Below are 12,912 nucleotides of genomic sequence, written 5' to 3' on the forward strand. Positions count from 1 at the left end.
GAAAGTAAGCACTTAGCATGCTCTTCTACAAAAGTGAAAATACACATAGTATGGAATTTAAATATCGTGGATGCATGCAAAACTAGAATCAAATCCGAACAAGAAAAGTGAGGTTATGCTAACAAAGTGACAACCGAGAAAAAGACGAAAGTGAATAGTGTCACAAAAGTGAAAATGTGAAAATGACTCAGTCCTCAAAGAAAGTCGTCAATCCACCGAAAAGAGTCTCAGAAACCATTCCCGAGTACTCAAGATGACACTAAGTGACGAGAAACCGGACTCAGAAAGGAAAAGATCAACGGAAAAAAATATCCGTGAAAATCCGAGAAAAGGAAAGGAATGAAAATGATCGGGTCATTACAACCTTCCCACCTAAAAAGGATTTCATCTCCGAAATCCAGCCCCAACCAACAAAAGGTGAAACAAGGAACACCACAGAGTACATCTCCGAGTATCCTACACAACACGCTACACCAGCGACCTTAAAGTTGAAAGGAACCCCACAACCCAGTGTCATTTGCACCCACGTGCTTATGACAAGACAACCTCTCAAAAGGAAAATGACCACGTGGCCATACAATAAGTCAGAACTCACACACAGAATCCAAGGTCAGACAAGGGAACGGAAGACAACAACCGAAAGCATCCCTCCTGACAACCATCAAACAGATCCAAAACACATCCACCAAAAAGGACTCCAAAATAATCATGTATCAAATTAGGGTACAGAACAAACACAACGTGGCAGTACGAATAGTGACCAAAACACGCCCACGACGCACTCAAATGTGTGGTAGCAATGACAGTACCTAGTGCCCGCCCACACTTACTCGTCAGTAAGGTAGCATTGGCGACAACTAGTACTCACCCACAACACACAACTTTGTACGGTAGCATGATAGTATAAGGCACTAGTTCATAACCTACCCCCCACTAGGTCTACCCACGAAACTTCTCGATACCAATGACATCAATGTTAAAAATGATTACCAAAAGCACTACGGGGACCAACATTTTGTGAGAGTTGAGATATGGTCCAAAGATGTCCGGCCGGACCATCCTGGCCAATCCCAAAACTTTGACAATAATACTATAGGTACCGCTATGCTTAAGGCCCCAAATCCTCAACACAGCAAAACCAACATCTCCAATTTCTCAAAATACCCCTATTAATAACATTAATTAAGAATCCAAAACCTGACAAGCAAGTCAATGCCTACAAAAATCAAAACAAACCTTACAATAAGAAATTTCATTGAAAGTCCTTCATATCTCCCTGAAACAAATCAACTACAAGACTACACCGTAATCAAACATTAGATCCGCATCCCTATCATAGATAACTAAATCCTCCAAATACAAATCCACCAAGTGCTACACACATCAGAATGCCAACAACCAAGGTCACAAAATGAATCTCTCAAACCCGTACTTGGAAACACCAAGTTAAATAAAAATTCCTCAATTTTTGATCCACAACCAATCATCAGAACTACGATTCCTCAAAGCTACGCCTAGCCGTAACTAGGACGAGAAAACTCCACAGACAAGCCATATCCAACAACGATCTTTCAAAACTCTTCTAAGAGTCAACCACATCAAGGTCTCCAAAACTGAAACAAGTCTCCAAAAGACATCCCTAAACAGCGTCAAACTCATACAACGAGTCAACCATATCCCCAATTAAATGGACACAAGTCCCCTTAAAATGATCTCACACCAATCCACTCACTCTAAACACCACAACCCATCAATAACCACGGTAAAAACTCCCCAAGGGAAGACATGAAAGAAAGGGAACCACCAGTCCTAAGAAGGACAACACCACGACTCCATCTCTGAAATGAAAGACAGCAAGGTCAAAGACTTCACCCCCTACATGGAAGTAAGTCGACCAAAATCCATCAAATCCTCACCAAGGACTCAAGACAACGATAGTGATCCTCACGGACCAACCAACCCCAAAGATGTGCACACTGCAACGAAAAGAAGAGACTCACTCCTTGTGAAGTCCCTAACACGAACCAACACAAAACCCTCGTGGAAACCCGCATACACACTACGTGCGACCAAGGGAAACGAATGGGGAAAACCAAACCTGGAAGTTATGCATATGACAAGGAAATGCAACTACCAAGAAATAAATCTACTCACATAGATAAAAATCAAGGTTACATACAGCACATCTCCATGTAAACACAAAATCATGTCACTAAAGTACAGCAACAACATGGCATCTCTAAGCATATAAAGAAGGCATGCTAATGCCACACAACAAGGAAACAAATGTGGATACACTTCCACCTACTTATGCATCACAACATTAGAAATCATACTACTAACATGGTAGTAAATGAAACTGCAGAAAATAAAACGATGCAACAATGAACCCCATGGATATCGTGTCCTAAAATGTCTAGGTAAAAGGAAGGACAATTCCTAGCCATAAATTGACTCCAAAACCAATACGACAACAACCTGTCTCAAAACAAACGTGAGCCTTTACCATAATGGTAAGACTCCAACAATCCAACTCCGAATCTAGAGGTGACACTATAAATGACACTAATAATGCAATGCTCTCACCAACCCAAAACATCGATCAATTGACTCGATCCCAAAAGCATCATCACACAAAGAGAACTCAAACAAAATGGCTACTTTAGCCATACAATCAGACAACCAATTCAATCTCCAAAATCGTCCTCAAAATGACCATCAATTACAGTCTCAACACCAGACGCCCAAAACAAAACTCACATCATCACCAACCAAAAAGACAACGCGTATCACAGCAAAACCAACATTGATTCCATCTGAACTGCACTTGTAGCTAGCCAGTACGGTAGCATGACAGTGCCATGCACCCGCCCACAACGTACCCGCCTACGAAAATTGCAATATCAGAGGAACTTCCAAAACAATTAAGGATCCTAAGAGGTCCATGACCTCATCGTGGCCCAAAACCAATAATCCAGCACCATGGCAACGCCAAAGGACTCACTTCACGAGAGCCTAAACAAAAGGTGTCTCACCACCTACCTCAAACCAATGCTAGGTCAACAATAACTTATACTACCATAAAACCATGTGGACAATCACCAACAACCTCAAGGAAGAATGCCAAAATGAAACCAATTTCACCAACCATCGTACTAAGTGAAAACTCACCAAACGACTTAATCTCAACTCAAACATCCAATGACTAATCCCAAGTCCTGCCAAATATGCAACACAACAATGCATATACAATTCTAATCTAGCACACATCACATGTCATGCTCTTTACATTAGAATAAAATTATACTTAAACAAACGGCATACTACATATACCACATAAGCACATAAGCATATAAACATGTTATCAAACCAAAACATGTTATCATGAAGCATATAAACATATAGAGTATGGCAACATAAGCATGATATGCACCTAAAATCCATCGTCCAAGGTATTCAAACCTAGGAGCTCTGATACCACCTGTGACGACCCTGGATTTTTTAACCCAGTGTGTCTTGTGATGACCCAAAACGGATCCAAAATGTGAAAGCAAAAGATAGAACAATGGTCTCTAGAGATACAACACTCCTCTAAGACACCAATGTGAGCCTCAACGAGGTCACGAAACCCAAAGGAAGAAAATACGGAAGCAACATTTCAAAAACGGATAAGAATGAACCTAGGGGCAAAATGGTCATTCCACACTAAAATGGGTGCCACCGTGCACACCATTGGAAAGACAACAAAAAATTAATAAGGATAGACTCAAGAATCACTTGATTCGGAGTCCGGATGGCAAGGATATCAAGTTCTGAAGTCGAAGGAAGGGAAACCCTATCCCGGTTCGAACCAAAAACAGACACTACCTTACTAAAACTTGAATAACTTGAGCCACAAGAATAATCTGAAGCTCTAATTAGTACCATTGGAAATCTTATTTCGATGCGATTAATTTAGACTCAAGAACGGACCAATTCGGAGTTAAAACGAAGAAGTGATGATGATTTAAAGTCAGAGGTGCAGTGCTGAACCAAGACATACACACTCGTGAACAGCACTTCGAGCGCTCGAACAAGGACTTCGGGCACTCAAAAATTGCCCTAAGAATCATTTCTAAAATAAAACTAGTAGTCAAAACCTGCACCATCCTTGACGGCATGTCAATTAATGCTTAAACTAAACGACATCCCTTTAATCCTCACTATAAATCCTGTGTCTGATATAACGACACTCAGGAATCTACATGGAGCACATCTCATGAAACCCCAAAAGTATTCCCATACTAGTCCATTTATTTCGCTAAAACAAAGCTAGCAATTAAAATCCTACACTCTTGTCGGTATGCAACCTACTAGTTAGAATTACATGATGCCCATCACCACAGTATAACCAACCTTCCTGGAACTAAAATATGTCATTTATATCCTTGGTATAAAATCATAACACTCACCTTTATAACAGTTCATTTAATTTGCTAGACAACTAGCAATTCAGTCCTCCTTCCTTCTTGACAGCACTGCACATTAATATTTTAAAATTTATGTTGTCCATTCCCATGGCCTAAACCAATAAATCCTAGGTCTTAAACATGCTTTGTACACCATTTAAGAACCCCCATGAAATTCCAAAATTACCCTTTAGCCCCTGAAGTATCAAAAAATACCAAAAATACCCCCGTAGGGGTTTCTGTTCAAGGGAGCCGACTCCCCCACCATGGGAGCTGGCTCTACATCTTCCAGAGTCGGATCTCCCTCATAGAGAGCTGGCTCTACCTTCGTGGGAGCCGGCTCTCCCCCCTGAGAGCCCCTCTCTGACTTCCTTCTTCGTCTTTTCTTCGTCCGGTTGCTGTCTGCGCTTCCGGCGAAGTTCACTAACATATCCCAAATCTTTTAAACATTCTTAGGGTTTAATTTAAGTTCTTACAGTCATAGAAACTCCTCCTATTCCAGTGTGAACCAATTAACAAAAATTAAAAACAAAAGCAAAACAGTTTATGCAAGAAAACCAAACTCAGTGAACAAAACATACGCACAGTTTAAAGTCTGCAACATGTATCAAAATTCCATTTTAAATTTAATTAACTTCCTGGAGACTATATAGAATGCACAGAACACAAGTTTACAGGAAGAGATAGAATGAAACTTGCCTTTAAGTTTTGGTTTGAAACCTTCCAACATCGTCTCCGTTCCGGTAACTCCAAGACCATCCCTTCCTCCTCTGTTCCCTATTTTCTACCTCTGTTGCTTCTTGGTTCAACCACGAGCAACTCCTTTCTTTCTCCTTTAGCCTCACAAGTTATCATCAAAACCATTCCGTGTGCCTCTGTTTTCCTTCTTAGAAACTATTATGTGCATAGGGTTTTGCCAACCCTAGAAGACGTATATTTGTTCTATTTATAGGCCTTGAATTAACCTACCTTTAATTTCAACTAAATTTACAAGTCAGCTAATTGATCTCCATAAAAGAAAACCCTAATCCTAAACTATATACACGACCATACAAAATATATACTAACTAAGTCATTTTAAAACACACGTCATTAACATACTTTTAATTAATTAAATTAAATCACAATTAAATAGTTAAAGTAACACAGACAAATAAAGTAAAACAGATAACAATTTAAAATTAACCAATTAATTTACATTCTTACAAATAATCAATTAATCAATTAAGCAAATACACATAAAACAAATTCACCATTAATTAAGTCACATAATTAAAAAAAAATGCACATAAAATCAAAATTAAATTCCCATTTTATCCTTTTAAAACTAGGGGTATTACACCTTAGGCCGACAAGAGGAGATGTTAGTGAGAGCTCTACCTCTAATCCGGCAGAGCAAAATGAGGAGGATACACTTCTTAGTGATTTGATTACCCCAAGAGGTGTTTACACCAGAAGGGATAATGTTGAAGCACCTGTTGAAGAAGGTGAAGGTTCGGCGAAACTAGCATTGAACCGCTTATTATAGAGTGCCTTGAGGGCAACAATTGCTACTATTCCACAACCGGTACCGCAATCGGTAATTCAAGTTAAGAAGACACCAACGCAGAAACATCTCAAGTTGATTTCTGGATTTTTTAAGTTGATGCCAGTGATGTTCGAAATTGGTGTAGATCCAATGGTAGCGGACAACTACATGAATCAAGTGGAAACTTACTTAACCTCTATGGATGTGACGGATAATTATGTGAAAATCATCTTAGCCACCTACAAGTTTTCTAAGGATGCCAAGCTTTGGTGGAAGTTGGTTACCAACTGGTACAAAGTGGAGGAAATTAGTTGGGAGAAGTTTAAAGAGTTGTTCTATGAGAAGTATTTTCCAGTTACCCAGAGCTGGGAGCTAAGGGAGCAGTTTAATTGCCTTATCCAAGGCAATATGTCAGTGATGGAGTACGAAAACAAGTTCACGTCTCTTTCTCGCTTTCCTCCTGAGTTAGTGAGAAATGAGGTTGACAAGATAAGGAAGTTTGTCTCTGGCCTTCCTTACCAAATAAGGCCTTTTATGACGGCCCAGTATTTCAAGGTCTACTCAATTAGATCCATGGAGCCATTAGATAGAATTTAATTAAACAAAAATAATTAAATTCTCTAGATTTTAAATCAATTTCAAATAACCTCAAATTAATATATGTTGAAGGACATAGCATGGTCATCGCATATATTACATCAAATAACTAATTAAGTGATTAAAACACTTAAAATAAAGAAACTAAGCTAATTAATTAATTTCCTCTTGATTTTTAAACAACTCTAAATACTCCCAAATTAACATATGTTAAAGAACTCACCAATGCCTACTTTAATATCACATTACAAGTTGATTCCATGCTTGATACAACTATATAAATTAATCTTTCACAAAAGATAAATATTAAATAAAAGTTGCAATTCTTAATCAAATGATCCCAATTTAATATATGCCAACAACCATACCAAGGCCTAAGTTTCTAGCATGCCACAATTTAATTCTAAGTTACATTTCATTATGAGAATGAAATTTTTAACATAGAAAATAATTAAATTAAATTCTATAACTTGAATCAAAGCATGCATAAAAGTTGTATAAGTATCTAAAATCATCAATACAACATTTAAATAAAAATAAGACATCCCCTACCTCAATTTGAGATGAAAATCTCAAAAGCCACCAAAATGAAACCGGTTTGAATCCACAATACTTCGGGTTTTGTCGGGGACAACGCCGTGAACATTAAACTCCAAAGAGGACCTACCAAAATCCTAACTTGACTTCAAACCCGAACTCAAAAATTGGCCAAAAACGGGTTCTAATAAGAGGGAAAGATGCGCGTCGCCAAGACGAACATAAAACACTGAGGCACTGCACCTTTTTACCAAAGGGAAATGGCTGAAAAATGAAGAAGGTGGTAGCCTCTTAGCTGCCATGACTGTCGGCCAAGAGAGAGGAGAGAGAGAGAAAAAAATTTGACTTTTTCTCTTAAGACCTCTTATAGATAAAAGAACCCTAAAAGTGTCCCGAAAGGGCCCCACCGGGTCCGGAAAAGTAAAATTTGAGCAGACGCTCTCAAACGGAAAAACTTCATGAACAAAAAAGAATCAAAATGATAAAAGATGAACAACGAAAGAAACAACATCGAAAACCAAGTCTCGAGCAGGGAGTTATGCCCCGAACAAGTTCGGCGGCAACTAGGACCAGAAACCCTGAAACTGGAGAAAAATGATCAGAAGGAAATTCTAAGAGTACATGACTCGACAAAAATTGAAAATGAATCCCGTATGAGAATCCAGGCTCAAAATGAGGCATTTTTGCAATAACTTTCATTAATTGCACAATGGCTCCTCTAAAAAGTGAAAACTGCACTAATGACCCAGAATGAAAATATCTTCCAAAAATATTTTCTTAAAAACCCCTAAAATAAAATATCTTCAAAAGATATTTATGAAAAATGCCCCAAGAAAATAAAAAAATTCTGAAAAACTATGCATCCATGCCCTATGGACATCAGGAGCAACTAGAGTACTTTACTGCAAAAGTAAATATACGTATTTCGTGGAAACCACTTAGAATAAGGATACATGAAGTCAAAAACCAACTCCGAACATAGAAAGTGAGGTAATGCCAACAAAGTGGCAAACGTGAAAAAGACAAAATAGGGAAAAGGACGAAAAGTGAATAGTATCGAAAAACGAAAAATGTGGAAATGATTAGGTCCTTAAAGAAAGTTGTCAATCTAAAGGAAAGAGTCTCAGAAACCATTTCCAAGCACTCAAGACGACACTAAGTGACGAGAAACCAAACATAGAATAGAAAAGACAACGAAAAAAAATTATTTGTAAAATTTGAAGAAAAAGGAAAGGAAGAAAATGACCGGGTTATTACATAACCTATATGGAATTAAAATTCCAATTTAATCTCAATAATTCCTACTAACCATCCAATCCTGATTAGTCCTACTCCTAATAGGAAGTGGCAAAAAGCTCCAATGATATTTGATTATCAATTTTTCACCTTTCTAACTGGTGTTTCCTTTATAGACAGTTAAGTAAATGTAGCTACCCAAACCTATTGACTAGAATTGACATTTGATGTCTTGATATTCCTTATAACCGTCAGAGGACATCAAGAACAATGTACGAATGTTACATTGCATTCATCCAACATTATTTACAGAAACTACTAATCCTCCTCCAGTACTTTAAGCTCTATCTGAGTAAGGTAACACCTCCACTAAGGTCAACTCCGATATTTGAAGTTGACCTCCTTAATTTTCTTGGTAATAGCAAGTGTAATTATTACACAAGCTAAAAACTTCAACTGGAATCTCAACAACTAATCGAAAGATTTAAATATCCTATCGGTTGTTGAGAGCGTACACTTCTATATTCCCGTCCACCAGATAGAACTTAATGCAAAGTGTGAATCACCACTTCTATCCATCTAAGCCGTCTCATGATCTATTCTATTTATATGAACTGATATCTTACCAATTCAAAATAGATAAAATGAAACTGATTTAATTTATCAGTTAACTAATGTCCCAAATAGAATCCTGACCCTTGTGTAAAATCAGCAATCTCTCAACTAAACCCATAGAAAATGCTATGTCATTTCCACTTCAGTATAGGAAATGACTGTAAGGATCTAGTGATCTCTGATGGTCCATCTTGATTATCTCATAGATATTAGACTTTGAGACAAACTCACTGTGTCCCTCCTCTTGCCTGTCCTCCAAACATCTGCTTCATTTTGTGAAGCACTATGTTTCCATCTAGATGAATAAAAAACTAAGTGTTATGTGCTTCAGTTCTTGCATTCTCGTTCCAATTTGTCTACAAAAAGTACCATTAGTCTAGTACCACCAACTGTCGTCTGCACCCATTATTTAAATTGGAGCATCTTCAAAAGCTCACTCTGCAACTTAATCCATGCACCACTGATCTGTGATACACCTACTGATAAAGTAAATCAACCGATAATTCTAGTCATTAATAGTTAACTAGCTATAACTTTTCCACACACACCGTGTACCTCTTTCTTATATATAGGTGATCGATCTCCCCATCCTGTCTTGACACACCCTGCTTCTTTAACACAAATCAGTGTCAATCAGACATCTTATCTAACTTTAAAAAAATATGAAACTTTTTCATCCTCCAAACAAGTCATCCATTTCCTAGCAACAGCTAATTGTTACGAATTATGACCCTAAATTATTTTTTTTTTTTTCCATATTTTACAGTATAGAGACTTTGTTTCCTCCTCCAATTGCAACACTGGTAACCCCTCCAAATGACACACTCATGAATAGGGTCCTGGTTAAGAATAGACTGATGAAGATTTATTTAATCTGCTATCCTTACTTAGCGTCATTCCAATAAGTACCTAATCCAGTACTAAATCCTCCTTTAGACATGGTGACAACTATTGGAATTTCCAAGAAGATGTTCAGCAAAGTCAACACCTCCGATAAATCATCGTGGTGTTACAGTGGTCTTTACTTACCACAACCTCACAGATACCGAAATATTAATAACCACCATTATAATGGCGTTGTAATATTATATGAATCCATAACTAGTGTAAAGTATATCAAGCTAATCGTTCTAGATTATTTGACTCGTAGTGATGGTTTAATTATCCCATCCTGAAAATATACTATAATGACGTATGTCCAGGTCCAATAGATTGGCTAGATTTATGTATATCTACCAAATCCTATTACCACATGCTCAGAATCTTAGCTTAATATAGCGATATTACTCCATGTTATTAAAAGCAGTAGTGGGCTGATCAAACACTTGTGTCTCCAGCTAAACCACATACCAAATCCCAAAAAAAATAACGAAAAGAAAACACGTATATCAAACACAAAATAACAAAATAAAAGCCTACTTTAAACATCGTTCTTTCTAGAAAAGAAAGTCTCTCTAAAATTAACTTGAAAAATTATTTCACAAAATTTCCTTTTATAGTTTCGTAGGTAATCATCCAACCTCGAAACATATCCTTTAAACATAGCTTAAAAGCAATAATCATTTACCTAAGCATATAGCAAGGGCTCGAACCTCATCCTCCTTATACGCGAAATATAAACCGCCTAACGTGGCTTTATAAAGCAACTGAACGTCACAACGTAATATCAATCCTCTCCTGGACGTGATACAAAATCACACGTTTCGTTCTGATAAGAACTCCATCAAATTCCCAAACTCCTGAAGAATACTTTTTATCTACCTCTTTTAGAGATGATACGAAAGTTTAACTATATGTAGATTGATCCACACCAACTCTACTAGTATAATTCATCTTCCAGATTTAGTACCCTCTTTCTTGGATATGCTGAAATCTCCTCTATTAGGATCCTCTTCGAACTCCTACTCCTTGCTTGTCTCCTTTTTTAGATCAACTGAAGTCATGTTGGCCCCGATATGCGGTGACTTAACACGTACACCTAATTCCTACCTTGGCTTATACCTTAAAGTAGAGCCAACCAAAACTAATCCTTCGATCACTAACTCTGCCTTTTGACAAAGAAATCGATAACGTATTCCTTTACTCCTTTGGGTCATTATCACTTTCACCTTGGACCCCATCATCCTCCTAGTGTCAACCATTCCATAACTATGGAATATAATTGACATCAGCTCCTCCTAACGAACCTTAAATAGAGTACAACGAATCCTAATATGGGCTCTCATTTTTAAGAGACGCAACGCGAAAGTCCTATAACGAAAGACACTCCTAAGGACACTTGAACCTGGAGTGCTCTAATACCAACTGTGATATCCCCGGATTTCTGGATGCTGGTTGGCCAGGCCCACGCTCGAATACTCAAGGATTTCAAAAACAAATGGCAATAATCGAACACAGAATACAAATAAAATAAGTAAAAATAAATAAAATGCTAAAAAGAAACTGAAATGATAATCCTTAGAAAACTTTCATTAATAAACAACTTCTTTGATACAAGTAATCCTCCAATTCATGATACAACTCAGGAATCCTCCAATTCATGAAACAACTCAGGAATCCAATCTATGTAGACCCCTAGTAAATCCCAACCAAACAATCAACAGTCTACAACTAGATACTGAAATCATAAAGAAAACTTCTATGTAACCATAATCGAGAAGAGTGAAGTAGATGATAGCTACCAGGGAACATTAACTTTGTTCAGTTATCCATCCTAGGCGATATACGTATCCTAACCATGATCCTGAGATTCAAACCCATATCACGGTACCATAATCATATATATATAATATCATTCGAAATGCAGAATATAAAAACAAACATCCAATATGTCATTCAACTATTTTAGTTGACCTGACATGAATACCGGTAGGACTTAACCTTTTTAGTTAATCCATTCCTTATTCCAAACTATGTAGGACTTAGTGTTTTGAACTAATCCGTCCCTAGTATGCCACCGTCCCATACCGGTTTATACAATCTATAACATCTATCTAATTGATAGAACAACATTTAATGGTTCATCAATTAAAATCCAAAACAACATCAATGTAATTGACAGAACATAATTTAATAGTTCATCAATTAAAATCCAGAAGAATATCCATGTAATTGACAAAACATAAACAAATCCAACAATCCATGAAGTCTACAACAGATAAAACATTAATTAATCCCATATAAGCATACTACATTTTTAGATAGTCAATTATGCTTATTACATGGCTTAAACATGATTAATATTATTTAACCATACATAGAAAAATTGCTAGAATACTAGTAAGCAATTAAATCCTTTATTTCATACTCAACATGCAAGTTTACTGTTGAAATTCATGTTGTTCCATTCTTTAGCATATTTCTTTTGAGTATTTTTACATGTCCATTTCAGTTATTTAAATCATTTATAGTATCTTAAACAACTTAGCAATACTCCAAACGGCTAAACAGAACTTAAAAACTCAATTTTTGCAAGTTCTAGCGCCAGAGCAAGCTCCTACACTTTGAGAGTCAGCTCTGCTCTCTTGGGACCCAGCTCCCCACATATGGGATCCGGCTGTGTAGTGTTGGGAGCCGGCTCCCTCCATGTGGGAGCCGGCTCTGTCCATGAGGGAGCTAGCTCCCTCTATTAAAGAGCCAGCTCTCTCTCCCTTGAAAGCCATAAACTAATCCTGCTCATCTTCTTCACCTTCGGTGATATAAAAACTCTCTGTACTCCTTAGTTGCTGTTCCTAGGATCTAATCAATGTCCAAAACAAACCCAAATATTTATATAAACTTAACAAGCATCCTTAATTTTAATTAAAACACAAGTTCAGAAACAGTTTATATAATATATCGACTGTAGTTAAAACACCAAAAATTAAGTTTAAACATTGAATTAACATTCAAACAAGTTCAATTAATGTTTGATTAATCCTGGAGCCTATCTTGGCATACACAGAGCACAGG

The sequence above is a fragment of the Cornus florida genome, unplaced genomic scaffold, assembly GCF_030987335.1.
Source record: "Cornus florida cultivar Cherokee Brave unplaced genomic scaffold, ASM3098733v1 CherokeeBrave_3.0.0_Hap2_Chr03, whole genome shotgun sequence".
Lineage (NCBI taxonomy): Eukaryota > Viridiplantae > Streptophyta > Magnoliopsida > Cornales > Cornaceae > Cornus > Cornus florida.